The following is a 25,281-nucleotide window of genomic DNA, read 5'->3' as shown; positions in this document are numbered from 1 at the left end:
ATAAATCTCCTCACAGATCTGCATATACAGATCTTCCTTGATCTGTCTCCATAAATCCATTGTAAGTTGAAAATATTTTCAGTCAAAAATGCACTTAATACACCTAACTTAGGTGGTGCTAGTGGTAAAGAACCAGCCTGCCACTGCGGGAGACTTAGAGACTAAAGTGACCTGGCACACAAGCAGGCAACTTACCAAACACCGTAGCGTAGCCCAGCCTATCTTAAACATGCTCGGAACACCTATTCAATACACTGGTCAATACATTTGACCGATACAGCTGGTCAAACTCATCTAACACAAAGCCTATTTTATAATGAAGCATCTCATGTAATGTATTGAATCCTGTGCTGGAGGTGAAAACCAGAATGCTTGCCTGCGTCCAGACTGGCTGTGAGTGTGCGGGTTGTCTCCCCTCATGATCGCGTGACTGCCGGGGAGCTGTGACTGCGCTGCCCAGCATCACGAGAGAGGATCTTACTGCCGATCACCAGCCCAGGAAGAAATCAACATTCAGAATGCAAAGTACATATTCTATTGAATGCATTTTGCTTTCGCACCATCAAAATATTTAACTCTCATATGTTTGGGGCTGTTTGTATGTATACATACTTCCAATTGGTTCTGTTTCTCTGGAGAACCCTGACTAATTCAGGCTGTAAATTTAGTGAAAACAGCTTAAAAAAAACCAACAAAACTCTCCGTGCCTCAGTTTCCCCATCCTTAGAGCCTAGTGCAGGGCTGGCATTCAATCAGCATCTGTGGAAGGAAGGAATGCCTGAGTGAGAAGGGGCCCTGTGGCAAAGTCAATCCCCGAACCCTCAGCCCTTCCAAAGCTCTGAGGGCAGCGTTCACAGGACCTGGAAGTTGGTAACCTTGACCTTTGGATCTTTTTTTTTTTCTTTTTTGCTTTTGCTTTTTTTTCAGCATCCTTCTCTCTACCCTCTGGATCCCTGGGCTCCCAGGTCTTAAATCTACTCCCCGATTGTGATCCATTCCACATGCTAATCCACAATGATATGTGAATTATAAGCGTGCCTTCAAAGGATGAAGAGTTCATGGTGAACATTAAGCATTTCCCCTGGTGCTTGATGTGGTGGGAACTTGACTGCTGTCTGTGATTACTGAGTGGCATGGGAATCCTGAGAATGAGGATTAGCTTCATTTTATAGAAGTGGCTGTCCAGGGTCAAAGGCTTGGCTGGGGTGGATCTGGGACTCCAGCCACCATCTATGGGACTCTGAGTTCCAGGCTATTCCCAGAGCTCTCATGGCAATTGGGTCATTGCTCCCACATCTTTACTTCTTTCCCTAATAGAATTATACATCTTCATGCCTGCGTGGCTTTGCGGCAGGCTGAGGGCACCGCCCCATTCCTGACTTTGGGTTTGGCCATGTGACTTGGTTTGGCCAATGGAATGTCAGCAGGTGGTGTCTGTGCAGAGATGGATGTGGATGGATGTGCTGATGTGGTCTGGCCTCTTCCGCTCCTCTGACCCATCATGAGAAGAAAACACTCCGAACAGCTGCTGATCCAAGAGTGAAAGAAGACAGTGAAGTTGCTCAGGCTCCTCCATCCATGGGATTTTCCAGGCAAGAGTACTGGAGTGGGTTGCCATCTCCTTCTCCAGGGGATCTTCCCCCCCAGGGATCGAAACCGGGTCTCCCACATTGCAGGCAGACGCTTTACCATCTGAGCTACCAGGGAAGCCCTTTGGATCAGGGAAGCTGATCAAAGAGCAGACTGATTCCAACCCAGTGCCTGCAGTAAGCCAGGCCAACCAGAAACCTGGAGTACAGCCACACCAGTCAGTCTATGACATGTGAACAAGAAAAGCGAATGCTTAGTGTCATAAACAGCTGAGTTTTCGAGTGGGCTGTTACACAGCACTGTTACAGTAATTGCTGACGGATACACTTCCCTACATGAGTATCTTTAAAAATGGTTCAAGCGCAGGGGAAATGGAGATAACCCAATATTTGGGTCCCTGGAAAAAGTGTCAGGGATGTTACTAGTCTCTAGTGAAATGGCCTTTTTGCCTTGGCATAGAGGAAACTTCCCAAGTTGTCAGGACCATATAAATATTTCTGGCTTATGAAATATGAGTGGAAGTGGCAAGTGGCCCTTTCAGGCTATGGAAGAGCAGTTTCAATGCAATTCATGACTCTCTTCCCTGTGCTGAAGAAATCGTGGTGGGTTCAGACTGACATGGGAACCACCAGATCAAAGCAGCCTGTATCGCTGAGTCATTTCCTGGGACCGCAAAGGATTTTCATGAGCAAGAAATAAACTGTGTAGTGTTAAGGCACAGAGATTTGGGACTTGCCAGTTACTGCTTCCCCATCCTGACTAACACAGAGAGAGAGCAAAGAATAGGGGGCTACAGCTGCAGTCTGCTGAGAACCCCAATCCCAGTTCTCCCTGGTGAGTGAGCAAGTCCCTGAGGCCAGCCTGCTCCAAGACCCAGAACAGCCCCATCCCTCTTCTTCAGTTTACTCAACGGCCACATGGGGGTCCACTGACCTGCCTAGGACCATGATATGGTGGCCCCCTGGCCTGCAGCCGACCCTCAGGTGGTGTGAATGTATTCCGTGGGCACTCGCCCTGGCAGGGACTCTAGGTGTCGAGGGTGTGACTTTATTGATTTTCCTGAGGTCTCTTTATGCAGGGAGCTGGGGGACTGTGGGCTCACTGCAAAACTTGACAAACCTGTAAATATGTATTGGGAGTCATTCACTGCCCGGCCTTTGCATGAAATCTGCATTGCAAAGCCAAGTCCAAAGAGCAGGGCATTTTTGTGGCTAGGGTCTGGCTGGCACCACCTTGCCTGCAGCCTCAGTTCCCTTGGTTGGGGTGGGACAGTTGTCTCTGCCCTGCTGACTCTTGGGCAATGCTACAGACCGACAGAAAGGGTAAACTTGAGGGTGCTCTGTGAATTGTAGCATACCAGGGGCTGGATTCTCAGAAATGAACACAGCATAGATCCTGCTTTCTCACTGCCAGGAAGCTCATCAAAGAAAGAGATGACCCACCACCTAAGGCAGGAGAATGAACTTCGGTATGCAGAAGGATGGAGAACTGTCTTCAGGGGCATCAGGGAGGACTTCCTGGAGGAAGGGAAGTTGTAATGGATTCTGAGGGGCAGATCAAATATGGAGAGGAAGACTGGGAATAGTGTGAGATAACATGTGTGTGTACTAGTGTGCACAGGAAAAGCCAGGGAGGTGGTTGTCCCGGCTTCTGCTGCTGGGGTAACTGCAGGAGTTAAGAGCAGGGGCCCTGGGCAGACCAACGGGGGCTTAAGTCTTGGCACCATCATGACCTCTTGCTCTGTAACTTTGACAAATCACTTCACTTCTCTCAAATCTGGCATTGTTGTTCAGTTGCTCAGCCATGTCCGACTCTTTGGGACCCCATGGACTGCAGCATGCCAGGCTTCCCTGTCCACCATCTCCCAGAGCTTGCTCAAGCTCATGTCCATTGAGTTGGTGATGCCGTCCATCTCATCCTCTATTGTCCCCCTCTCTTCCTGCCTTCAATCTTTCCCAGCATGAGTCTGTTCTTTGCATCAGGTGGCCAAAGTATTGGAGCTTCAGCTTCAGCATCAGTCCTTCTAATGAATAGTCAGAACTGATTTCCTTTAGGAAAGACTGGTTGGATCTCTTTGCAGTCCAAGGGACTCTCAGGAGTCTTCTCCAAATTACAGTTCAAAAGCATCAGTTCTTCAATTCTCAGCCTTCGTTATGGTCTAACTCTCACATCCATACATGACTACTGGAAAACCCATAGCTTTGATGATATGGACTTTTGTCGGCAAAGTAACATCTCTGCTTTTTAATATGCTGTCTAGGTTTGTCATAGCTTTTCTTCCCAGGAGCAAGCATCTTTTAATTTCATGGCTGCAGTCACCATCTGCAGTGATTTTGGAGCCCAAGAAAATAAAGTCTGTCACTGTTTCCATTGTTTCCCCATTTATCTGCCACAAAGTGACGGGACCTGATGCTGTGATCTTTTTGAATGTTATGTATTAAGCCAGCTTTTTCACTCTCCTCTTTCACTTTCATCAAGAGCTTCTTTAGTTTTTCTTACCTTTCTGCCATAAGGGTGGTGTCATCTGCATATCGAGGTTATTGATATTTCTCCTGGCAATCATTCCAGCTTGTGTTTCATCCACCCTGGCATTTCTTATGGTCTACTTTGCATTTAAGTTAAATAAGCAGGTGACAATATACAGCCTTGATGTACTCTTTTCCCAATTTTGGGGGGTCGGCAATAATACCTACCTTGTTTTTTCTAGTAGTTATTCATGGATGTGAGAGTTGGACTGTAAAGAAAGCTGAGCCCTGAAGAATTGATGCTTTTGAACTGTGATGTTGGAGAAGACTCTTGAGAGTCCCTTGGAGTGCAAGATCAAACTAGTCAATCCTAAAGGCAATCAATCCTGAATATTCATTGGAAGGACTGATGCTGAAGTTGAAACTCCAATACTTTGGTCACCTGATGCAAAGAGCTGACTCACTAGAAAAGACCCTGATGCTGGGAAAGATTGAGGGCAGGAGGAGAAGGGGACGACAGAGGATGAGGTGGTTGGATGACATCACTGACTCAACGGGCATGAGTTTGAGTAAACTCTGGGAGTTGGTGATGAACAAGGAGGTCTGGCATGCTGCAGTCCATGGGGTCACAGAGAGTCGGACACGACTGAGCGACTAAACTGAACTGAATACCTACCTTAAAGGATGAAACCATGTGCAGGGGAAAGTCCTTAGTACTTTGTCATGTGGTCCAGCCCAGCAAGGGTAGCTGATGGTAGTGGCCTGGTCCAGGAGGCTTGCCTGACCCAGGGGAGAAGGAGCTGGTCTCTCATTTGACAGTAGCCTCCTAGAGTAGCTGATAAACCCTATGCTGAGCCCCAGAAAGATCATGGCTTCTAGGATCAGAGATTTCTGCATTTGGGTCTCAGCTCTGCCACTTTGCACCTGTGTGACATTGCTCTGAAACCTCTCAGAATCTGTGTTCTTTGATCTGTCAATGGGCTGTGTTAATATCTTGGCCGAGAAAAAGAGGTTTAATGTAAGGATATGCATGGACCCAGAGGGCATTGGAATTCGAAGAAGCTCCAGGAATGAGCCTCTTCAGCCCACCATGTCACAGATACCCCGCCTATGGATGGGCCCTCCATGGCCATGTGCCTGTCTGGACCAGGCACCACCAGTCAGTGGTGGCCCCGCACAAAAGAACACTTGTGTCTGTCCCCATTAAGGAGGTGTGGAGGGGAAGCTTGGCTTTGGGCTTGGGGCAGCCTCTATGCTGGAGGAGGTAATCTCCCCCTCCACAAATGGTCTTGAGGATCCAGCAACTATTAGCTATAAATTGATCAGCCCAGAGGCTGACCGTGTAAGGGTTGGGAGGGTTTAAGCAACTCAGCCCAAGGACAGAATGAGCCCTGAACAGACCTGGTGTAACCAAGAGACACAAGATCAGCACTCCTGGCGGAAAGGACACATGGGACCTGCTGGAAGCAGAACCTGGGGGAGGAGGGGGGCTGCAAAGGTGGATGGGAGGACAGGTGGCTGGAAGCAGTGTTCATTTCAGGTGACAGAGTGCCACCAGACCCAGTGACGAGAGGCCTGGATTTTAATCCCAGCTGTGCCAGAGACTAGCTGTGTGCACTTGCCTCGGTCACTTAACTTTTCTGTACCTCATAGTCCCCAGGTTGTAAAGCAGATGTAACATTACCTGCTTAACTCCTCCTCCTGCCTCTCTCCTGCCCCCACCACCCCCACCTCCCACCATGGCTATTACTCAACATGTACCCTGAACTTTCAGGTCACATTTCCCTGCCTGAAACCAGAAGGCTGGTAGGATCTTTCAGAAGAACAAGTTAGACATATTTACCAAGAGACTTAGAGAGGCTTCATTGGTAGCTCAGTGGTAAGAATCTGCCTGCCAATGCAGAAGACACGGGTTCAATCTCTGATCCGGGAATATCCCACATGTCGTGGAGCAGCTAAGCCCATGCATTGCAGCTGCTGAGCCTGTGCTCTTGAACCTGGGAGCTGCAATTACTGAGGCCCACGCCCCCTGGAGCCCGTGCTCCACAACTGAAGAAGCCACCGCAGTAAGGACCGTGGGCCACAGCTCGATAGTGGCCTCTGCTCGCCACAGCCAGAGAAAAGCCTGTGCGGCAATGATGACCAGCATAACCAAAACAAGACTATTGCTGTTGTTCAGTGGCTCAGCCGTGTCCCACTCTTTGTGACCCCATGGACTGCAGCACACCAGGCTTCCCTGCCCTTCACCATCTTCTGGAGCTTGCTCCAACTCATGTCCATTGAGTCAGTGATGCCATCCAACCACCTCATCCTCTGTCGTCCCCTTCTCCTCCTGCCCTCAATCCTTCCCAGCATCAGGGTCTTTTTTAATGAGTCAGCTCTTCACATTAGGTGGCCAAAGTATCGGAGCTTCAGCTTCAGCATCAGTCCTTCTAATGAATATTCATGATTGATTTCCTTTATTTTTTTATTATTTTTTTAATTTTAATTTTTTATTTTACTTTACAATACTGTATTGGTTTTGCCATACATTGACACGAATCCACCACGGGTGTACATGCGATCCCAAACATGAACCCCCCTCCCACCTCCCTCCCCACAACATCCCTCTGGGTCATCCCCATGCACCAGCCCCAAGCATGCTGTATCCTGCATCGGACATAGACTGGTGATTCGATTCTTGCATGATAGTATACATGTTTCAATGCCATTCTCCCAAATCATTCCACCCTCTCCCTCTCCCTCTGAGTCCAAAAATCCGCTATACACATCTGTGTCTTTTTTGCTGTCTTGCATACTGGTTTGATCTCCTTGCAGTCCAAGGGACGGACTTCCAAGAGTCTTCTCCAATATTACAGTTCAAAAGCATTAATTCTTTGATGTTCAGCCTTCGTTATGGTCCAGTTCTTATGCCCATACTTGACTACTGGAAAAACCATAGTTTTGACTACTTATTCATAAAAATAAAATAAATAAAATAATAAAATTATATATCTACATATATATATATATATACACACACACACATATACATATGACTTGGAAAAGCAGGTGTGTATAGGGTGTAGATAAGACTCCAGAGTTTGTAGTCCGATACCTCCACACTCAAAGCCCTCCTCTGATACTTACTTACCTGTGGCCTGAGCCAGTCACATCAGCTCTCTGACTACCAGTCATATTCTTCTCATAATGTTCTTCTGCCAATGACTGCCTTGCAGAATTGTTGTGAAGTTTAAAAGACATAATACAGAGTACATGTCTGGCTTACAGTCAAAGTGAAGTGAAGTCGCTCAGTCGTGTCCGACTCTTTGCGACCCCGTGGACTGTAGCCCGCCAGGCTCCTCTGTCCGTGGGATTCTCCAGGCAAGAATACTGGAGTGTGTTGCCATTTCCCTCTCCAGGGGATCTTCTCAACCCAGGGATCAAACCCAGGTCTCATACCTTACAGGCAAATGCTTTGTCCTCTGAGCCACCAGGGAAGACAGTAAGCACTTAATAACTGTGGATACTATTATTATTGTTGTTGTTGGTAATACAGCAAGGTGAAGACCACTTGGGCAACTTAACAACTGGTACCAAAACCCTCTTAGGGAGGGGACTGTCTTTGCTTGGGAAAATGCCCTGCGAGGTCCTGTCATGGAGGAGGAGACCCTGGGGGTGTGGACTCAGCAGAAGACGGGGCAGCTGCTCTGTTGGAGGCATGAGAAGGCATCTGTGTTTCTGATTCCGAGGTGAGGGGGCAAGGAGTGATGAGGGAGGGGACACAGATGGGGAGAGCTGCTGAGACAGTTCAGGGGAGAGCTGCTGAGACAGTTCAGGGAAGGTGAGTGCAGCCCTCTGTGGGGAAGCCTGGACCCACAGTCCCAATGGAGAGGCCCCACACAACACTTTTATAGGCTCACCTGCCCTCCACACAGGTGCCTCCTCTGTCCCCGAACTTCCTAGACTTAGGAAACTCTACTGTGCCATGGGGAGAGAATCAGATAGAGGTGGGGGCTGGAACTCCATGTGGGCCAGGGGACAGGCTTTTACAACCCCGGTAAGTGGTGAAGACCAGCAGAGGCAGCGTGGATGCCCCAGAACTCAGTAGAATCTCCAGCTAGCTCTGGGCTTGCATGGCTCCTTTCTTCTACCTCCTTACAGGATGAAGCCAAGTTTACCTGAGAGTAAAGGGGATGCAGCTGAGAAGGATTCTATTGGTGTATCTGTGTCAATGGCAGTAATACATACATTGTCGAATCACTGAATAGGCCAAGTCCAGAGCTAAGACCTCTCACACACACATATGTTCTTCTGAATACTCACAACCCTCCTCCAGGAAACCAAAGTTCAGAGTTTAAGTGACTTGTCCAAGTCAGAGAGCTTGTCAATGAAGGGAGCAGGCTTAAGCGTTGGCAGAAGAATTCCAGAGCTGGACTTTCAGTCACTACAGTGCCTGGAGCTGGCTCTGTGAATGGACAGCCAAAAATAGAAAGGCAGAAACGGACACAAGGGTGTGACTTTGTACATGTCTATACAGGCATACCTTTGAAATGCTGCAGGTTTTTTTCCAGAACATTGCAATAAAGAGAATATGGCAATAAAGCGAGTCATATGGATTAATTTTGGCTTCTCAGTGCAAACAGAAGTTATGTTTACTCTACACTCTGGTCTAATAAGTGTGCAATAGCATTAGATGTAAAGAAACACTGTACATAACTTAATCTAAAAGTACTGCCGTGGAAAAATGGCACCAACAGATTTGCTTGACACAGAGTTGCCACAAACCTTCAATTTGTGAAAAATGCAAAATCTGCAAAGCACAATAAAGCAGACTGCAATAAAGCAAGGTATGCCTGTATACATTTTTTATATGACACCTGTCATTTCCATGGGCAAAGAGAGAAGACTGATATATGTAACTGAATAAAACTTTACAAATTCCATAAGACAAGAATACTTAATGCAAATTTGAAAGTCTGACAATAGAATGACCAAAATATTTGTAGTATATTTGGCAAAGAACAAAAGGCCATTGTAAATTAGTAAGAATGAAGACGAAAGGGTAAGGGATGTGAAAAGGCAGTCCAAAAAATATGTGGCAAATAAATGTCCAAACATACTCACCTTTTCTGGTAATAAAAGACATTCAGGCTTTTTCTTACCTGGGCTGATCTCTTTTGTTTGGATGGTTATGCCCATTTCCGTTTTAATTGTGTCTAACCTTTTTTTAGATAACCTTTTCTTCTCCCACCAATAGTCCCAAATTAAACACACTCAGTATCGGTGAGGGTAGATGCAAAGGGGAGCTCCAGGCTGAGAGCAAATGACTGGTCCCCCTGTTCTGGGGATAAATGAAAGACAACACATCAAAAGTCTTGGAGTCATACCTTCTCCTTTCAGTCGGCAACTCTACTACACATCTTTATCCCAAGAAGATAATCATGGAGGGAAGCAGATATCCAAAGACAAGAATATACATTGCAGTGTGTTTCTTTTTTTATGATGACAGAATAAGTGAAAACAACCTAAATCTCTAATAGTAGGTAATCGATGATGTAAATTATAGGATATTTGCACAATGGAATAAATCCTTAACAGCCATTAAAATTGAGAGTGTAAATGTAGTCTTAAGAACAAGGTAAAATATTTTAATTTTATTATTTAGATAAAACATATAAGAAAATTGTGCTCAGTGTGACTCCATTTTGTAAAAACTCAAAAGTCTATAAATTTGCAAAGGAAAAAATCTAGAAAATGTGTACTAAAACATTAATATATCTTTCTGGGAAATGGGATTTCTGGTGATGTCAGGGGTTTTATTTGTTACTTATGATTTGTTTTTTCTCTAAAATATCTCATTTGCCTCTACGAACATATCTAGACCAATGAAAGTAATAAACAGGTGATCTTGCAGGACACAGACAAAGCAGAACTTATAGGGAAATTCACAACTTTAAACAATGCCATCATTAAAAAAAGAAAAACAACTTTAAGTACTAGAAAAGGGGGGGAAACCCAAAGGAAAATGGTAATAATAATAAAAAATAAAGATTAAAATTAAAGTAAATAAATCAGAGAATCCAAAAAAATAAACCCCATGGAATTAATAAATAAAACAATGAATTATGTCTTTAAAAAGATGAAGTACAAACTTCTGGTAAATCTAATCAATGGAAAAAGGAGACACAATTAAAATGGAAATGAGCATAACCATCCAAACAAAAGAGATCAGCCCAGGTAAGGAAGAGTCATGATAGTCACTGAATTGTGTCCGACTCTGCGAGCCCGTGGACTGTAGCCCCCCCAGGCTCTTCTGTCCACGGAATTCTCCAGGCAAGAATACTGGAGTGTGGAGCCATTCCCTTCTGCAGGGGATCTTCCTGACCCAAGGATCAAACCTGGGCCTCCTGCATTGCTGGCAGATTCTTTAACATCTGAGCCATCAGGGAAGCCCTTAAATCATGCACAATTTCATACTCATACATTCAGTTCAGCTCAGTTCAGTTGCTCAGTCGTGTCCGACTCTTTGCGACCCCATGAATCGCAGGCACACCAGGCCTCCCTGTCCATCACCATCTCCTGGAGTTCACTCAGACTCATGTCCATCGAGTCAGTGATGCCATCCAGCCATCTCATCCTCTGTTGTCCCCTTCTCCTCCTGCCCCCAATTCCTCCTAGCATCAGAGTCTTTTCCAATGAGTCAACTCTTCTCATGAGGTGGCCAAAGTACTGGAGTATCAGCTTTAGCAACATTCCTTCCAAAGAAATCCCAGGGTTGATCTCCTTCAGAATGGACTGGTTGGATCTCCTTGCAGTCCAAGGGACTCTCAAGAGTCTTCTCCAACACCACAGTTCAAAAGCATCAATTCTTCAACACTCAGCCTTCTTCACAGTCCAACTCTCACATCCATACATGACCACAGGGAAAAACCATAGCCTTGACTAGAGGGACCTTAGTTGGCAAAGTAATGTCTCTGCTTTTGAATATGCTATCTAGGTTGGTCATAACTTTTCTTCCAAGGTGTAAGCGTCTTTTAATTTCATGGCTGCAATCACCATCTGCAGTGATTTTGGAGCCCCCCAAAATAAAGTCTGACATTGTTTCCACTGTTTCCCCATCTATTTCCCATGAAGTGATAAAAGACATATTAATGAAAATGCCTCATTTTCTACGAATACATCGATGATTGTGGACATCCAAAGATGTAGTTCACTTGTAGGAAAAAGTCAGGCACCAAGGAAGCTCAGGCAGAATGAGCCAGCTTTCCTGTCCAATTGTCCTGAGAGTGAGCTCTTGACGAAATAAAAATTAATCAAATAAATAAACAGAAGGAGAAACTTCTGCCAGAAACTTGATCAAGCATGTCAAGATTAGTCTCAAAATATTATGAAGATGCGTCAGGGTTGCTGGATGAGAGGACATCATTTGACAGAGGCAGCAATTTTCTTCCAAGGCACAAACCAGCTCAGCCATTTCTGGGGCGCTGGCTCCCCCAGGGCCTCTTGGGTCATGTGTGGCCTCTTTTGCTCAGTGAGGTTTAAGACCTGAGAGCATGCTTCTAGGCAAGGCTTGTATATCCAAGCACATTTAAGTCTGGTGAAGTTCCAGTCTTTAACAGTGAGCCTTCTTCTCCTGGAAAGTCCCTGAGTTGAGGACCACTGATATTATGGGCTCCTTCATGCTTTAATGATCATGAACTTGCCCCCCAAGAAGCACTGTGCCCTGAGTCTCCCAACACCTTTGTGGATTAAAGTAAAACCCGAAGGGTGTGGGAGTTTCCGTGTACATTCTTTGCTCTGACATTTTCTAACTTAATCTGGGTCTTCTGTAAATATGAACAGATGTTCATAATCATAACTGCAGAGTAAGTCTTAAAGTATGTCTTTTTTAACATCTATTTATAGGAAGCTGTTGTAGACACCAAAACCCAATGATGGTGTTCAGATGTTACCTAAGCATGTAGACGATTGCTCACCACACTGTATTTGCTGGGAGAGAAATGTTAATTTGTCATTAACCATTTTTACTGAACAAAGACTAGTTCCAAAATATAGAACCAGAATGGAAGTCAAAGGGAGAATATGAGGGCCTCCAGATTTAAATCCTCCCCGAAAGCTCACCTCATTCCAGGCGGCCTGAGTTAAGAATCTTGGGTCTTATTCTTTCCTCTCATTTCAGCCCAGCCAGGAGCACCGCGTGGATCCACAGGGTGTGAAACTGATAGAGGCTGTGAAGATGGTGGTCTCTGCCTACAGGTGAGAGACAGACCCCCTGAACTCCTCACTGAATTAACATAAATGACCATCTGGGGTGGGGATGGGGCTTCACTCAGGCCCTTTGCTGGGTTCCAGTGTGTATGAGTCAGGGTTCTCCAGTAAAATGGAACCAGTAGTGTGTATGTATGCATGCGTGTGTGTGTACAGATATAGAGAGATTGATTTTAAGGGATTGGCTCACAAGATGATGGAGGCTGCCATGTCCAAAATCTGCAGGGCAGGGTGATAACCTTTGAACTCTACTGGCTACCTCAGATGAAGGATTATTGGTGCTCAGGGAGGGCTCCCTGGAGGAGGTGGTGTGAACCAAAGGAAGCGACAGCTAAGAGGACTGAGCATCCACCTGATTGAGGCTCTACATGTGGAGAAGGATGGGGACGGGCCGAGAGAACCGGGGACGGCACCATGGATGGCGTTTTGGCAGGAGCAAAGGTGGGGGTGGGAGGGTTAAGCATGCAATGGACCAGGTACAACGGGGACAGTGAGCCACCTACGTGAAGGACTCGTGAGGACCGGGAGCCTGCTGGAGCGAGCTGCCATCCCCTGTCCCTCTGCCCCTGCTCTCTCCTTTGCTCCAGGGGCTGGGATGTGTGAGTCCCGCTTCTTGGCTCCTCTGGCTCTGGCATCTGACACACTGACCCATGTCATAGGCAGCTGCGTGTTCCATCCCTGCCGCCTTGGCAGGGCCTGCTGGCTTCACGGCTGCCGTCACCAAGTCTTTTGCTTGGGCAAACAGACAGGAAACAGCCCCAGCCAGAGCTCCGTGCTCCCTGACCTACTGAGCCTGGCTGGCCTTCTCCACTGAAGTTTCCTCAGAGCCCAGACCCTGATCTGGAGGCCCTCCCCTGTCTCTGTGTCCAGCCCAAGTGAAATGAAAATGAAAGTGAAAGTCGCTCAGTTGTGTTTGACTCTTTGTGACCCCATGGACTATACAGCCCATGGGATTCTCCGGGCCAGGAAACTGGAGTGGGTAGCCTATCCTTTTCTCCAAAGGATCTTCCAACCCAGGAATGGAACTGGGGTCTCCTGCATAGCAGGCAGATTCTTTACCAACTGAGCTATCAGGGAAGCCTAGCCCAAGGCAAAGGATTTGATGGTTCTGGACCCTTGCAGGCTGCCTTCACAGGTGTATCTGCCCATCCCCACCTCTGGAACTCTCACGGCTCCTGCCCTGGGGTCTGTAGACTGGGCACCGAGGTGGTGACTGCTGGAGAAGGTGGCTCCTGGTGGGATGGGAAAGATTTAAAAAGGTGAAGGGAGGAAATTAAGGAAGAGTGCACAGTAAAGTGAGCAAGGTGTGTGTAGGGACCAGGAGTCAGCCACTCCTTTATTCAATCCACAAACTCTCTTGAGTAAATACTGAGGCCAGGCTGTCCACAGGAAGGATAGTACATCACCAGACTCTAAGGGGTGGCAAAATAAAACCGGGGCTTCCTTGAGGGACTGCTCTCCCCTTGGTTGTTCCCCAGGCACACGTCCACTTCTGTGTGTCCAACATGGACCTCATCGTGCTCACCTCCTCTTTTGGGTTCCCTGTCCCCATGAATGTCACCACAGAAACCCAATTGCTGAAGCCAAAAATGTAGGCACTATTCCTGGCTTCTCTCTCCCTTGCTCCTGGCATCCAGCCCTTTGGTCTGTCCTGTGGAGTTGCCCCTCTGAACAGCTCCACGTGTGTCCGCTGCTCTTGATTTCCCTTTGCACATGTGTCCACTGCAAATACCACTCATAAATGCAGAAAGATAGAAACAGTGCCAATGCCCATCAGCAGATGAATGAATGAACGCAGTGTGTCAGGTCCACACAATAGAATATTACTCGTCCCCGAAAAGGGAGAGAAACACTGGCACGTGCTTCAACATGGATGGGCCTCGAAAACACTATGCTAAGTGAACAAAGTCAGAGGGCAAAGGTCACATATTACATACTCCGTAAATACGAAATATTGAGACAAAAGCATATTAGTGGTTGCCAAGGGCAGGGGAGAGGGGAGGATGAGAAATGACTGCTTAATGGGTACAGGGTTTCCCTTTACGGTAATGAAACGTTTTGAAACTAGACAGAGGTGAAGATTGGACTATATTGTGAACGTGCCTAACGACCTGCACACTTTAAAATGGTGAAAGAACTTCCCTGGCAGTCCAGTGGTTAAGACTTCGCCTTCCAATGCCTGGGGTGCAGGTTCAATTCCTGGTAGGGAAGATAAGATCCTAAATGCCTCGAGGCCAAAAAAAAAAAAACGGACTATAAAACAGAAGCAATATTGTATGTAACAAATTCAATAAGGACTTTAAAAGAAATGGTCCACATTAAAAAAACCTTTTTAAAAGGTGGTGAATTTTATGTTCTGTGAATTTTACCTTGGTCAAAACAGGCAGGAAGTAGGGTGGGTCAGCCTGCGGTGTCTGGCGGTCTCGGTCTTCCCATCCTGCCCCTTTCGCAGACAGGACCCTTCCAGCCCAGGTCTTTCGCGTTACCCACAGAGCCACCATCCTCTTGCTGTCTTTGTCCCTCGCAGCCCTTTCCTGTGTGTGTGCGCAGCTGGGCCGGGTTGAGGGGATTGTCTCACATTTTGAATCCTTCATTTCTCTGGGTCTGCTCATCAGAATTTGGCCGGAACTCTTGCCCTAGGTACCAATTACTTCTGCCAGAGGTGTGTGAATATTTATGATTGCTCATGTGCTTCCTGTTTACCATGTCAGCAGCACTGTTAGCATTTGTGCTGATAATAAAAACTCAATTTATAATAAAAACAAGCATTTTGTGGTGGAATTGGGTTTTAAGGATCCTATAAAGGCTTTGCGGAAGATTTATTTGAGCCTTGTAAATGTCTTGCCCCAGGGTGAGACTTCAGAGCCTTCAAACAGTTCATTTTGAAGGATTTGGTTATTAGAAAACTTTTATAGTGTCTTTAATTTAATGGGAGAAGAATAACAAACTGAAAGGCTTCCAACAATAATGGATTCCTGATAACTGGAAGGTCTTCCTACCCTCAATAGGCTCAGTGGTGGGAGTCCTGGGTAGCTAGGAGCTGGGAGACCTGGGTGCTAGGTTATTCAAAGGCTAAGTAATTGTAGATAAGTCTCTTCTCCTCCCTGGGCCTCACTTTTCTCTTCTGAACTGTCTGGGGATTGAAATTTTATGTAATGAGAACTTTTGATCCCATAAAACTTGTGCCTGCATGCTCAGTCGTGTCCGACTCTGTGCAATCCCATGGACTGTAGCCCACCAGGCTCCTCTGTCCATGAAAGTTTGCAGGCAAGAATACTAAAGTGGGTTGCCATTTCCCCCTCCAGGGGATCTTCCAGACCCAGGGATTGAGCCCAGTCTCCTGCATTGGCAGGCAGATTCTTTACTAATGAACCACCTGGGAAGCCCTTTGATCCCATAATCCCATTCTAAGGAAGTTTTCCTGAGGGGGGAAAAATTCAACCAGGGCAGAGAGTTATATGACTAAAATTGTTCCACATAGTACCGTCTATACAGACAAGAGAGCAGAAGTTAAAAAAAAAAAAAAAGAAAAAACCAGAAATGGAAGTAGCTAATTGAATTATGGAGAGAGAGAATCTCTCAATTTATGAGAGAATAATAAACTGACAATAAAAAATAGTAATTGCCATATATAGGTCCCCTCCCTAAACCCCAACCCAACACCACCAAGACTGGGATGATGCTCATTAAAAAGAAACAATGGTTATTGGCAGATGACGGGATTATGGTTGATTTCTTTTTCTTTCATACTTTTTGTGTATTTTTCAAATTATCTGTCACAAACACGTATTACTTTTATAATCAGAAAAAAACAAACGTCATTGAGATAGCAATTAATTTCATAAAGAATATGTAACAAAGAAAGAAATGCTTTAGTTATAATGTGAAATGAGAAGGAAATAGAATACGAATGAATATTCAGATTGCAACTGAGTTGAAATGGTAACAGGTCAAATCCCTGAAAACCACGTTGCATAATCATCAATTCCTCTAATAACCAATTCTCTGAAAATTCACCCATATGCCTGTAGGTGTTTTTATATCTATTCAATTATCATATTCTTTTTCATTTTATCATCTTTTGACATGTTAAGTATTTGTTATCTAATTGTCTAAGGGTACTTCTGATAATTTCATTTCTAAGAGTTATTTTAAACATTTGAACCATCCCTTGATTATGGGATTGTTTTTATCCTTGTGTGTGTAATTTGTTCCTTAATCTACTTTTGAATAATTTAAGGACTTGTTAGGATGTTCGTTAAAAATCCTTTCTTCAAAATTTAATATTTCAAATGCACTTTTCAATGGTACCCAAGGCACTAAGTACAATCAATTATAAAGCCTCCTTTTGACTTGATCTTTCACTAGAATCCCATCACCAAGGTTGTGGATCAAGAAAGATATGAATGTCTTAAAAGATAGAAATATCACTTATGAAATGCTGACGATTTAATCAGTGTAGACTGTCAAAAAGATGGAAAGCAAGAATAAGATATCCAAATGGATTTAACGCAGCATCAAAAGGTGGGTGAATTCATCTTAGGGAATGGCTGTAAATAAATACATAGAACACAAGGGAAATCAAAACAATAATACTGTGGTAAAGTGATGGAATTTTGGTGTTTTTATTGAAAGCTCCTAAACCTGTTCAAAAAGGTACCATCTACAAAGGCAAAAAAGTGAAAGCTAAAAAAAGAACACAAAAACCCATAAATTGGAAGTAACTGATAGAATTATAGAACAACATATGACAGAATAACAAGCTGGCAATAAAAAAATAGTAATTTCCGTGTATAGATCCCTACCCTCACCCCAAGCCAGTTATCACCAAGGCTGGAATCATGTGGATTAAAACCAAACAATGATTTTTCTTCTCTCCCTCCCTCTCTGAGAGAAAGCATCTCAATATCTTATTCTAATTTTTCTCTCAGCAATATGATTTCATTGAAAAAATACTGATGATTAGAACTTATGGCAAGTTTTGTGTTCCCTTGTCATTTCTTGTGTGAAAGGAAAGAGGTCCATTGTTATTCATTGTCGTTGTTACTTGGACATTCTTGTACTGCTGAGCCAGATGATGGATACAGGTAATGTGACTTTTGGAAGGGCTGCAACAAAGCTGAATTGCCTTGCATAAGAAAGGGAAAGGGGTTAAGGGTACAGCAGCTGGGGGGCTAGAATCCAATGCTGAGAAGACTGAGAGGGAAGGAAAGGGTCCAGGAAGGAAGCAGCCCTTCCTAGTTGATCACGACACTGGAGAAGGAGTTGAGGAGGGTCTGTGGGATTTGTTAAGCTGTTAGCAGCAGAGTGCCCAGCAAGCACTGCCGCTCTTTCTCCTACAACATCAGCAACGTCCGTTTGTCTCACAAATCCTCTGGGGCAAGTGGAATTTCTAATGATAAACCTTGAACTTTGGGGTTCATCTCAAAATTGGCCCAGTGCAAAAATCAGGGCTTGCCATAAACAGCAGCCTATGTGTATATTGTGTGTGTGCTCAGTTGCTCAGTTTTGTTACGTCTATTTGAACATCTGTGTGTGAATATACCAAAAAAGGAGAAAGGAGAGAAGAAATGGGGGAGAAAGAGAGAAAAGAAAGATTTTTATAAGGAAAGCTTTATACAGTCCATGCTAGTTTAAAATTGAAAGTATTCCATTTAATTATACTTGAATTTAACCACAGAGAAATAAATGGGATGGAATTTATCAGATAAACATTTCTTCAAAAATGGCAAGATTTATTGCTAAAGATTCCTCTAAAGAGATTAAAGGTATGAAAAACTTTAAGTGGTCAGAACCTTTGTTATTTCTTATCAGATAGTCTTCTGCTATTAATTTGTTTATTTGATCCCTGGTTTTTGGAATTACATTTTTTTTTTCTTTCTTGCCTTTGTTCTGTAAAGTTTTCTACATATTGTTCCCCTTTTTGCTTCTGCTGATTAGGAAGCATAGATTTTATTTATATTCCTTTAGTGGCAACATTTAAAAACTTAATGTGTATATTTCATATCTGATTTCTCTAAGACAATCTGAAATTATTCAGGATCTCTACTCATCTTTTGAGAAAGTCAAGGATGTTTGCACACTTTTTCACATAGATTTGTCAGTCTCCTTATTATTACAGTCTAGGTCCTTATTTTCACTTCTATGTTTATATACAAGACATGATGTGATGATTATTATACAGTCAATAGTTAAATTTGCTAACCTATTTTACCAGTTTCTATGTTTATCATTTTCTTTGAATTCTCCTGTTTGATTCCAGACTTCTTCCTGATGCAAAAGTCAATGGGTAGTAAACAGTACATACAGGGAAAACATTTGTATTTTACCCTTCTTCTGGAATGACAGTTTAGCTGAGTATAGAAATCTAGGGGTTGGTAGATATTTTCCTCAGTGCTGTGTGAGCTTTGAGCTAAGTCGAACAAAGGCAGTCGTTTAAGTGGAATCTTTTGAGCAACCACTAGACAGGTTAAATGATGACAGTCCTCTGGGATCTGAAGAAGCTTCAACCCTGTTCTTCTGCCCTGGTGGCTGTCAGGCTGCTGGTGTTTCCTGTGACCATAGGCTGTTGATTTTCATGGTTACTGTGGAGCTGCAGAGTGTGAGATGGGACTAGGGCAAATTAAAGTGCCATAGCACTTGCTCTTCTTAGCAAGAGTAAGATGTTTCTCTTGGAGAAATGATCCTCAGAGTGCTACAAGCCTTTAATTAACTTTCAGACTTCTGAAAAAGTTGATTTTGAAAATGTTTATTAGTTTTCTCATTGCTTTTATGGAAAAGAAAACTTTTGGAAGCCATTACTCTGCCATTTTTCACTGATATCACTTTTTCATGCATTTTTAAAAATTTTGATTTCCAGGTTGATCTTGAATAAATCACTGTCTCTCTCCTAGCACTCCTCCCTGCCTAATAGATGTGTGGCTGTCTCCATCTTACCTCTTGAGATTCTTAGTTCAGAACCAGCTCTTTACATCAGCAGCCTGGGGCTCTAGCCCAGCAATAAATATTTCAGATGTTTCCACTGAGTCAGCAGCTTGACTGAGGGAGGTCCTGGTTGTAAGCCTCTGTTCTCCCTGCTTTCTTGAGCTTGCCATTTCATGTGAAATGTAACCCTTGGAAGCTGACACAGACTTTTTCAGCTTCCTTTCAAGAGTAGAAAGTACCCCTTCAGATTCCTGATGTGGGGCAAAGAGCCTGGCTCTGGTGCCCCCTCCCCTCCCCCATATTGGAGGCAGTTACTTTCTCTTATATTCTAGGATCCAAATTATGTCCCATCCCCCAGTTTGCTCCCCAGTCTTGAGCCCTGGATGCTCACTGTGACATGTCTCTCTTCCTGCTTTTCATTTCTAGTCCATGGAGATGTCACTCTTGATTTTGAACAGGGTTATGTCTCCACATTTTCTCTTCTGTTGCTCAGTCACTAATTCGTGTCCGTCTCTGCGACCCCATGGACTGCAGCACACCAGGCTTCCCTGTCTTTCACTACCTCCTGGAGTTTGCTCAGACTCACGTCCATTGAGTCAGTGATGCTATCTAACCATCTCATCTTCTGACCCCCTTCTCCTCCTGCCTTCAATCTTTCCCAGCATCAGGGTCTTTTCTAATGAGTTGGCTCTTCGTACCAGGTGGCCAAAGGATTGGAGCTTCAGCTTCAGCATCAGTCCTTTCAACGAATATTCAGGATTGATTTCCTTTAGGATTCTCTCTTACATTTTACTTATTGCTGCTCTGTGTTTGGAGCGAGAGAATTGGAGGTTGTTGGATAGATAAGGCATAAGTGAACAGTGTCATCTTGACTCAGCAGTGTGTAAGAGATGCCATCATTTACAATTTTAAACTATTTTCAATCTGAGAGAGTACCTATTGGCCCTCTGCCTTGATATACAAGGAGATTAGCCTAAAATGATTAAAAAAAAAAACCAAAACATACCAATGGTGTGCCGGAAAACTGCCGGCAGTACTCATGAGTCTGTTTCTCTGACAAAACTGCTGCTGTTGCTTTCAAAAACCAATATGCCAAGCATATATCTTGATTTTGCTTTCTAGGAAAACACAGAAATAAGGCACCAATCATCATAACAAGGGATTTTTCCTTTTCTTTTGTCAGGCATGTTTTATGAGAGTGAAGAAGTGGCTCTGTGGAGGATAGCAATAATTCCCAGAAAAACTACGATTCCATCCAATTAAATTTGTAAGCATATGTACAAACCTGGGTGAAAAAACTATAATATCCGATTGGATAAAACTCCACTAACTAGAAGTTTAAGGAACGTATTAGCCTGACCCAATTTGACTAAATTTTACCAAATGTCTACATGGTGCAATTTGTAATCCTAGGCATTGTGTGGATTACAAAAGAGAATGAATACCATTTTTGTACTCCAGGAGAGGGAGAGGAGACCTTAATAACTTGAGGGCATGCACTGTGATCTATGCTTATAACTCTCACTGAAGTTATTTCTGAGTTCAAGTCCAAGGATCAGGCGCTGCTGATGACATCTTAATATTTGAGAAAAACTTCACCATATTGTCTAAGGCCCAGTGGTGCAGAAACCATTAATGGCTTTATTTGAAAATTTCCCATTGGTTTTATGGATCAACTCAATGTTCCAGACATGGAAATATTAATAAGCAATTGATTAGGTACATTCTCAAGGGTACAGAAATTCAGTTATTTTAATGGTGCTATCTAGAGAGGCTGAAGGCAGAGTTCCAGGAAAACCTGTAAGGTTTGGGCCCTGCCAGCCTCTTTTTTCTCTCCCCACTCTTTCTCCACCTCAAACTTAACCCCAGACATACCCAGGTATTTTCAGGGGTCCCTCTAGCTTTCATTTATGTATCTACAGTGTTCTCTCTACCTGGAAATGTATCCTTGCCCTTTCCTCTTCCAGGAAGAGCCTTCCCCGACAGAACATCGAAAAGCACCAGTGTTGACTGAAGTCATTCTGGCAGCATGTGAAGAGACCAAATCACAGTAGTTTACATAATGGTTAATAAGTGAAAGTGAAAGTCCCTCAGTCATGTCCGACTCTTTGCAACCTCATGGACTGTCCATGGAATTCTCCAGGTCAGAATTCTGGAGTGGGTAGCCTTTCCCTTCTCCAGAATGGTTAATAAGGGGCTCTGCTTTACAAAGTTGCCTGTGGTATTGATTCCTTCTAGATTGTTCTGCATCCTGAGGACACATCTTTAGTCCCCATGACACAAGATGACTCACTGTTGGTCGCTCTTACGTGAGGAAAGGCTCCCAGGAAGAAGGGCAGGGATGAGGCCCCCTACATGGAAAGGACTAGAGAAGGAAATGGCGACCCCCTCCAGTATTCTTGCCTGCAGAATACCATGGATGGAGGAGCCTGGTGGGCTAATGTTCATGGGATCACAAAGAGTCAGACACGACTGAGTGACTAGGCACACATGGCTAGGACAGATGAACAGGAAGGGCAGAGCTCCCTGTTTTAAGGGTCTGAGCTAGAAGTTGCACACCTGACTTTCATTCACATCCCCTTAGCCAGAACTGAGTGACATAATCATACCAAGCTGCAAGGGAGGCAGGGAAGTGTCATCCTCATTCAGGGAAGCCTCTATTATCATGAGAGAGAAAGAGAGGACTGATACTGGGGAATGACAGGCTGTGGATGAAGGCTGTGAGAACAGAAAGACCCTGGTGGATGAAGATGGAAGCTCGACTACTCACTCCAGAAAGAGAGAAGGTTACATCAAAGATGGACAAAAGGCAAGAAATGTTGAAAAAGTAGGAGCCAGGTTACATTGAACTGGAAAGTGTTCGTATATCCATACTTTTACTCATGTAAATGTTCCCAACCATGATGTCCTAATATTTCTTTCCTCACCTATGGAGGCCCAATTTATGCTTGTTCTCCCCATAGAAGCCTCTACTTGAAGCCTGAATCTCAGATGTATATGGAGACCCTCCTCTCTGGTCTACTAACGGAACTAAAATGACTTTAGTAATCTTTTATGGATGCCTATGATAGACAGATGCTTTACACACATATCTCATTTTTTCCCCCATAATTCCCTTAGTGGATTTTTAGGGGTTCAACAAGAAACATTTCCCTCTTTCCCTTCCAAAATGAGGACCAATTGAGAAACAAGATCCAGGAGAGAGGCCAATAGAGACCAATGTTAGGTTTTTACTGATTAACTGGAGAATGTGTCTTTATCTCCATACCTCTGATCAAAGAACTTGCTAAAAATCTTCCCTGCACCCCCACACCCCTTTTTAGTTTAGAGTTGGAACAGCTCACCTCGTGTTAAATTTGGGCTTCAGAGTCTCCTATTTACTCAGCACTTCTGCCTCGAACTGGTGTGGAGCAGGGAGATAATAAAAGAAACAGCCTCAGTCATGCAGCCTTTTTAATAAATTAGCTCCACCCACTGAGAACCTAGTCCAGAGGCTGTTCCTCCATAATCACTAACTCCTTCCTCCCCTGGAGAGGAAAAGGCATGGCAAAAATGTTACTCCCTAGGCATTCTGTCCATGTGGAAACATGGTGGGAGGAACAAAGGTTCTGTCTTAACAAATCTTAACCAGAAAAGTTGTTTTGTCCACATTACAGACCAGGAAGCCAGTGATGTGAGAAATCCCGCAACTTGCTAGGGCCCACCATCTGTTAGATGGCAGAGTATTTTGGAACCAAGTCTAGTTCCAGACTCAGACTTCTGGTCACTAGCTTCAGCAGCTTGTAAGGTCTTTGAGGAAAACATTACAGTAAATATCTCCACGTTTCCAGCAGCGCCTAGCAAAGTATTAAAAGACTCCTGGCAGGGTTTAGTGTACAGGCATGGCAGTTTTGGCCTAGTTTGTTGCTTCTTTGTCTCAAGGTCAGCCAAGTTTCTCGGCCAGGACAATTCCCCAGGAGCAGGAACCAGTAATGCTGCCTGGGGACCTTTTAGGCTCTGGTTGTTCCTTTGTTGAGTTTATAGTTTGAAGCACTTTGTGGTACTTTTTCAAAATCCACTTTCTCCCTTAAGCCTCTTACTACCCCTGAGAAAGGAAAGCTAGAGTGGGGAAGAGATTCACCTAAGGGCAGAGAGGGATTAAGGACCACACAGAGTCCAGGCTCGTGGTGTAGTTGGTAACCCTTCAAATGAATGTCCTTAAATATTTGGCCAATGTCTATTTCAAGAGGGGGAGGGAGACTTGCTTCATATTAATAGAAATTATAAAGAAAAAGAAATTTACTTACTATTTGTAAAGTGGTCTTAACATTCTGAAAAATGCCTGCCAAACATTCCAAATATTCTCCACTTCTGTGTGGCTCTTTTACTCTCCTTAGCTTTTCTCTTGTGATTTGCTAAACTGTAAGGCTTTTTGGTAGGTATATTAGAGGCTTTTATATTTAGATAATGAAATGAACTATTTGCTTCCTGAAAAAGCCCAACTATGTGAAAAAGACTTTCACAGAATTGTAAGCCACTGTGACCAGTCCACTGAAGACAGGGCTGTGCTTAGGTGGGACATTTTATTTTTATTTTCCACTGGAGGGTGCTGTCTACTTTGGTGGAACCATGTTTCATTTCACCAATTGATTCCAGCGATCCTTTAACTTCCCTCATGGATTTCTGCCCTGGGCAGTTGCCCAGTTCTTAATCTGGCTTTTTCCGAAATCCCACAGGGCAGCAGTGTCAGGGTTTAGATGAGACCCCAGTCTATCCTACTGGGGGAGCTGTGCCCTCAGATTTCTCATGGCCTGATAAAACCGCCAAGACTCATCCTATATTTATCTACAACATGCCCCCACGCTATCTAGGATTTAGTTTTCATGATTTTACATTCTTTGACTTTGCAAAACCATAAACTAGACATCTCTCACCTGCTTTCTGGGTCATAATTTCTAACTTCCGGCTCGGCAGCATGATTCCCCAAGTTATCGGCATGTGGCTTTAGAGTATGGTTTCTCCAGCTCTAGAAACCAGCTATGGTTTCTCCTAATGTGCAAACGAATCACCCAGGCATCTCGTGAAAACACAGAATCTAATTCTGCAGCTTTGGGGAGTGGAGCCTAAGGTTCTATATTTCTGACAAGCTCTAAGCAATGTCTTTGTTGACATTTCACATTTCAAATGGCATGACTTTATCTGCTTGTCCCACCCAGGAGTTTCCCCACTCAGTTTTGCATACGGGGGTGTAGTCAGAGAAACACAAGATGGAAGTTGGTCAACATCTCTTTAGACCTTTGCCTCTTACTTAGTTTTTATAAGTTGTTTCTGCAGGGCCCCTTTTCCTGTCTGTGTTGCATCTCATCTCTTTCTTTTTCCCTGGTTGGATAACTCTGAGGCAGTGTGCTGATGCCTGTGTCGGTCACATCTGTCTTCCGAGCTGTCTTTCACTGTCATAAAAAGTAATTTCATTTTCTTTGATCTCCTTTTTCATTGAGAACCTGAATCAAAGTACGACGAGTGATATAATAATGGTAATAAGAGGCCTAACATATGCATAAAGCTCTTTAAGACCCTTAAGACAGTACACGTAGAGGCCATGGGCCAGGGCATCAGAGTCTGCCTGCCTACATTCAAATCCTGCCTCTGCTACTTTCTAGCTGGGTGGCCTTGGGTGAGTTACTTAACTTCTCTGTGCTTCAATTTCCTCGTTTGCAAAATGTGGCTAATTTTGCTTCATAATGTCTTTGTGAAGATTAAATGAGATCATGTTTGTGTAGTGAGGCGCTTAGAATAGGCCCAACATAGAGTAGGCACTCTGCAATCAACAATGTTATAATTCCTCAGTCCTGTGGTGGAGTTAAGGAACCAGAGGCCTACTAAGGAGAAGTGACTTGCATTCAAGTCCCACAGGGAGAGACTGATGGCACACCGGACCCAGTCTTACTCTAACTCCAGTGCTCAGAGCACCCCCTCCACACTTCCAAATGTGGAGTTTATTGCCGCCAATTCACAGCCCTGAGTGTGACTGTTTTCCCAGAATCCTGCTGATCTTTTGTTCTTTCTTTCCTTC

At 44.2% G+C, this 25,281-nt stretch overlaps 1 long non-coding RNA gene across 1 annotated transcript; it reads right to left on the bottom strand.

Moving 5' to 3' along the window:
• Positions 1-9,057: 9,057 nt before the first annotated feature.
• LOC138434499 (uncharacterized) lies at positions 9,058-22,640 on the bottom strand. The gene is made up of 3 exons (XR_011254815.1): positions 22,574-22,640; positions 12,159-12,287; positions 9,058-9,378 (listed from the first exon to the last, which is right to left on the bottom strand). It is a non-coding gene; the product is annotated as an uncharacterized lncRNA (long non-coding RNA).
• Positions 22,641-25,281: the final 2,641 nt, after the last annotated feature.

The sequence above is a fragment of the Ovis canadensis genome, chromosome 2 (assembly GCF_042477335.2).
Source record: "Ovis canadensis isolate MfBH-ARS-UI-01 breed Bighorn chromosome 2, ARS-UI_OviCan_v2, whole genome shotgun sequence".
Lineage (NCBI taxonomy): Eukaryota > Metazoa > Chordata > Mammalia > Artiodactyla > Bovidae > Ovis > Ovis canadensis.
This window is presented reverse-complemented; position numbering and strand designations above follow the sequence as displayed.